Raw genomic sequence first — 6,484 nt, 5'->3', positions numbered from 1 at the left:
GTTAAGAGAAGCCTGCTAACTGCTCTTTAATTAAGTACACTTAATGACCTTAAGGGGATTAGTAGTTCTGTCTGATAATCAATAATCATTGCAAGATTGCTGCCCCATAAAGTGGGGCTAAAGAACAAAATGAATCTGCACAGATTAGTTCTACCTGCTTTTGTTTGTTTGCTGAAGACTATTTCAGAATTACTCCAGTAGAACACATTTATGAGAATTGTAGTGAAAGACTTTTTACAAACATGAGCAGGGGGTTGGACTAGATGACCACCTGAGGTCCCTTCCAACTCTATGATTCCTTATTTGTTCTCTGGTAAAGGGGTATGCTTACTGGAGATAACATTTGCAGAGGAAGACCTAGAGTCTGGACTGCAGTCAGTGCAACACAGCGTGGATGGGACAAAAGAAAATGTGCACCAGTTTGTGCAGGCTCCAAGGAAAGCAGCATGCTGGTCTAGAAAAGAGGAGAGGGAATTGGGAAGCAGGAGGCTTAGTGTCAAATGCTGGCCCCACTGAAGTCAATAAAGCCAGGATTTCGCTGTTGAGTTCTAGTCACAGCTCTGCTGTTGACCTGCTGTGTGAACTCCAGCAAATCACTTCATCTCTCTCTACCTTTGTTTCCTCTCCCATCCTTTGCCTGAATCAGGGCTGTTCCAGCAGCCAGAAATAACCATGAGGTATCCTGCCCCCACACCATTTATTTTGGTTATGACTCCTGTGCCAGAGGACCAAGAGGAAAGGTAGTCACTATACTGACGATACCCCACCCAGCCATTCCTCTTACACCAGAGCAACAGTTTAAAGCTGCCAGAAGTGAGAAAAGATTTGTTAAAAAAGGCCAAAATATTCTCTCCCATGTAAAAACTGAACCAACTTCTTCTAATGAGACTGTCCCAGGCATGGGATTATTGCTATATTTCAGGTTAGAAGTTAAATATTAATTAAAATGGTGTAAATAGTTGCTTTAAGAGAAGTTCTGTGATCAGTTTTTCAGCCGTCTCGCAAAATTAAAAAAACATAAGTTTCTTAATTTTCCAGTACCATGTGTGCAATAAATCAAACATCTCTATTGTAAAATTGTAATCAACAAAATAGTTCCAGTGATCCGTTATACAAAGATCTAGGATTAAAAAATACTGGCTCAAGGATTGGATGGAGCAGGGGATTGGTAATGTGATACAGAGCCTTTCACCTCTAAATTATTGATTCAAAGACAGTGTAAGCTGGTACAGCCCAAAAAACTGTTGCCATTTGATGGCTATCCTTTGCAAAATGAGCACAGCTCCTAGTAGACAAACATACACATGATATTATATCTTGTCCAAAATTAGACTGTGTAAATTCTCAGAGCACGAACTGCCTCGTACTATGTATTTCAACAGCAGTCAGCACAATGGACTGTTGACCTGATTTGGAGCTTCTTGACACTACTATAACTTCTTCTCTGGCTCTCATTTTCACCCATGTTAGTAATTGTAGCAGCCAGGCCAAGGACAGAATGAGACATGGAGTTTTTGCTCACTGCTCTCACTGCTACAGAATGATTGATGCATGTTACTTGTGCTTCCAAAATCCTGGTTCATACCAGCAGATCTATTAATCCCATATGTTGCCTGCATACTAAAGCTTCCTAGCTCTCCTATCCCATGCCCCACAAATACATACAAAACGTGATTCCCAAAATGGGGGTAAGAATTTTTTTAAAATAGCTGCTTACTCACAGTACGTCAATAGATGAAGTAAAAAGAGTGCTTCAGTGTGTGACCTGAGTGAAACTCATTGATTTTGATTGGCAGGGGAACCCTAAACTTAGCTAGGCAGCTCGTCTGCTGTGATCACTGCTTATTGTGCTGATTAGTTTTGTCTCATTATTACCTTGTGTTCCCCACATCTATTTGCTGTATCCAGTTCTTGTCTTCTACTTAGATTGTCATATCTTAGGGACAGGAGTCGTCTCTTTGTTGTATGTTTGTACACTGCCTATATCAGTATTAATAAAATAATAAGCTACATTTGGGTTTCAGTATGCACAGTTCACATCCATAGTTTTTCTTTTAGTTAAAACAAACCTGAAAATTCAAGGTGAAACACAGGCAAACCTGTCAAGTTTGGCATGGTTTCCATCTTCCTTGGATTGACTTCCCTGGCCACAGCAGAGTGAAGGGAAAGACTGTGTAGCGCCTCAGCCTCCAAAAAGGACCTTAGGAACAAGATGGGGGCTTACACCTTCTTTCTTCAGGCCTCTCTCCCACTATAAAAGTAGGTGTAAAATGTTACCAAATCAGAATGGTAGCCATTCACACTCCCCTTGCACAGGTGTAAGCAACTACACAAGGTGCCAAGCTGTGGAGAATCAGACCCAGAGTCTTCTGAGACCCCAGCTGATGTTGCGCTCTGAACAGAAGAGAAGTTTTTGAGTAACAAGCAGGCCTAGAAACACAATGAAAAAAACTTAATTGAAATAAGATTGAAGCTGTCACAATAACTCCTTTGGGTGGCTCCTGAACTTCCCTGAGCCATATGCCTCTTTCTTCATCCAGCTCTTCTGAACCTTGATTTACTCTGAATACCCTCATGACTGGACTTCTCTAACAGTTTACCAGTACAGGGAAAAGTGTCACATTGAAGGGTCCAATTGTCTCTTCACTGGTTTCTGTCTCTCACTTTCTCTTCTCTTCCCCCCATCCCACCACTTGGGTTAGTGACCTGCCCCCACTCATATATTCTGAGTGGCAGGCAGGAGCCAGAATGAACAGCAATTCAGTGGTTCAGTTTGGAACAATGCCTTTCATTTTAACTTACCCCTTGAACAAAAGACACCATTTAACGTTGTTCTAAACCTGCTTTTAGGATAAAAGTATCACTCTGTTCTATGGTGCAAAACAAAGCAAAACTAACAAGCAAACACAAAACCCCATAGTGAGACTATGCCCTTATTTTTCCACACTGATCCCTCTTCCTCTCAATCTCTGGCCTCCTGCTGCATATTCAGCTTCACAGACCCACTCCATTATACCATTCTTTGTTTATCACAAACTCCTCTTTCTTGCTTGATTTTCCATTGTCACATTCATTTAATCTTTTCTCCCATCTCTCACCAGCTTTTGTTTCCCCACAGTTGCAGTTGCCTGCACAACCAGCTCTTCTCTTGTCCTTTCTCCAGCTCTAGCTCCTGGCTCTAACATGCTCACCTCCTTGTCATCATCAGAATTTTCCAGAACTATGGATCTGTTTGACAATTTTACTGAGTTACTTGCTACCCATTTTGCCCACAGTAAATCTGCTCATATCAGCCTCTCTACTTAAACCATCTTCCACTTGGCATGATCACTTCTTTAAATGTCTCATAGAGGAATCTTCCATTACCCTGAACATTGTATAGTGTGGCGAGTTGGCACTCAAGATCAACAATATTGCTCCAAACATACTCGTTGCTCAGATGCCTGAGGGGAAGACCATAAAAAAAGAGCCTGGAGAAATGTAGGAAACACAGGAACACCTGTAATTGGGTTTTGTTTTATATGTATTACTGTGTCGCTCTGAAGAACTGGGTAAGAGAAGGCAACAAGGAATTTCCTCCCTTCCACCTCTCCCCCAACTGAAATTGTTGCTGAAAGCACTAAACAGAAAAGTAACAATGTGTTTTTTTCCCAGCATTTGAATGCATTGGGCCTTTTGGCTACAATCCCATTGCATTATCAGTTTAATGGGTTTTATCCTGTTCCCACTGAAGAATTTAATGGCATCAGGGTCTGACTCATGCTTTCTTGGGTGGCAGTTTCCTACACTTGAAAGGGGAGGGATTTGGAGAGCTAACAAGTCTTTTCTGTCTCTAACTGTTTTGCCAGGATTAGTCCACTGAGTTCAGGGAATTTTGGCTGACAGACAGAGACAATAACAAGGAATTTCTCCTTAAAGTACAACAAGTGGTGAGTTCATTTGAATGTCATTAATAACATTGACTCCTAAAGCAGCTACTATCTGAGGATCCTTGAGCTTTGAAAACATTCAGTACTGTAGCTTTACTTCATTGCAAAGTTTATTGTTTTTAAACAGAGAGCGAGAGAAGAAGAAGAAGAAAGCATCAGCATGACACCTACTGTAGTGAAGTGGTTAGTGTATATCTGTACCTCTGCACAGCACAGAATGGAATCTGGTCTGCTCAGCTGCGTACCATAGGCCCTGTACAGCTAATAGCTACTGAAGGGTCTCCTTTAGACTCAGATAATAGGAGGCTATACATAAATATATGTAATCTCTCACTCACCTAGAAAGGCATTTTTCTCCAAGCTGGCAAAAGCAGTTCTAGTTCTAAATTGAGTTCTAGTTATAAATAAAGTAATATGTACATCAAACAAACTTTTGGCCTATCCTTGTTTCTTGAAATATTTATGGAAAAACAAACCATAAAGGTATTATCTCTATTTCTGCTACAGGACTCAAACTCCAGGTCATTGATGCCAAGCTAGGCAGTACATTTTATACTGGGGCTACTTGTATGTTAGTGAGCTTGGTCCCAAACCTGAAACTGAATTCACCTGGGCGGATGCTTGATCTCACATGGAGCCCAGTCTATACCCATGAACTGAAACATGCTTAAACGCCCCAAAGGTCATTAGTCTTTGCAGTAAAAACAGAAATATATATTGCTATGTGTGTGAATGACTATAACAATCTGCAGCCCACTATGATAAGGAAATATGCTTCAGGCATATGTATTTTATGCATCAAACATGCATACCACTTTGCAAAGACTCTCCCAGTAACAAGTACTAATAGGCAGGGAAAAAAGTTAGTTTCAATCCTTCATGCATAACCAATATCACCCAACCTCTTCCAAAGCAGGGCTGTAAAGGAAGCCCTGAAAAAGAAAACCTGGATGGAAATCTCCTGATTTTCTTCACGTTATAAAATATGTTGCAGATAGATCTGCAGGTCCCTTTGTTATGCTGTTCTTGTGAAAACGTTTTGTAGTGTGAAGCACAAAAGGTGACCTTAATCTTTTCTCACTGGCTCAGCAAGTCATTTAGAGAGACATTTGGTCATTGTAGAGGAGTAGGCTCCCCCATGCACACGCTTCATTGTACACTTTTTTCATGATCACTGCGTGAGCAGGCGTCTACGTCTAGGTAAGGGGTTCAGTGTAAGAACTATATAAAATCCTCTTATTGCAGGTATTGGCACATTTACTTTTCATAGCATTATCAAAACCAATTTTACAATGAATTTGCTAGACATCTCGCTGCCCCAGACATATCAAAGACAGCATTGTTTGCTGCCGTGCTCTGAGGGTACGGTATAAGTGGGATCAGGAAGATTACGTAAAAAATATTAGATAACTTTTGCATTGCCTTTCAAACTGAGCTGCAGAACAAAATTCAGCTCCCTGTCTGTACCCATTATTGTTTCTTTATTATGTATAAAAAATGGTCTCATAATTCACAGACACCCCAGCAAGGTTTTTACTCCCTGTAGTTTATTATGTATAGCAAATACGATGACTTATTTATGAACATTAATTAATTATTTTGCCCATGGGAAACAGGTGTCACAGTTTCCATAACTGCACCTTTTGAGGCCCACCCCTCCCACTCTGGTCTAAGGCCTCTAGCCCTCACCTTTCTTAGGTTTGGTCTACACTACCAACTTATGTTGGTAAAACGATGTCGCTCAGTGGCTCCTGAGCAATGAAGTTATACCAACATAACCCCAGGTGTAGAGAGCATTACATCAGTGGTAGGGCTGCTCCCATCAACATAGCTACTGTCACTCAGGGAGGTGGAGTAGCTATGCCAACAGGAGGAGCGGTCACGTCTGCATAGATAGCATCTTCACTAAGCACTACAGCAGTGCAGCTCTCTACATGTAGACAAGCCTTTAGAGTGGGAATCCATGGTCCTTTCCCTACAGATTGGGGATTCGGGCTGCAGTTCTTCCTGCAATTCACCGTGAGTCTGAGTTTCATTCAGCATCTGTCATCGTGCTCTCTCCCTGGGCAATCACAGAGTCAGCCAGTGCAGCCAAACTTCACAAAGAACAGCATTTATTCAGATGAACAGCACTACAGAGAAAACGTAGCTGGAAAACCATAAACAGCTTATTTTATGCACATGTCTTTCTTACCAAGGATCACACAGCTTCCACATAGAAATCCTGGTAGGTTTCAAAGTCCTTCAACCCTTTCTGCAGGGTCTGTCCCTCCTGTCACAGCTTCTTGTCGAGTTCCTTGATCCAGTGAAAGTGATCCTCTCCCATAAGCTAGATCGGTCACTTTATACAGGTCTCAGCTTCTTTCTTTGAGTAGCCTTCGTTTACCAGTTCCAACTGATATATACAATTTCCCCCAGGAGGGTGAGGCTCCTTTGTCTCTACCTAGTGATTTGCATTACTTTCCCTTCCTCCCACACCAGTGATTTTAGTTTCTGCAAGAAACTCCTCTCTGTCTCTCCCCTCATGCGCACCCCGCCCTACAATTACATATAAC

The sequence above is a fragment of the Emydura macquarii genome, unplaced genomic scaffold (assembly GCF_026122565.2).
Source record: "Emydura macquarii macquarii isolate MOO-44397 ecotype Brisbane River unplaced genomic scaffold, CSIRO-AGI_Emac_v2 contig_2676, whole genome shotgun sequence".
Taxonomy (NCBI): domain Eukaryota; kingdom Metazoa; phylum Chordata; order Testudines; family Chelidae; genus Emydura; species Emydura macquarii.
This window is presented reverse-complemented; position numbering follows the sequence as displayed.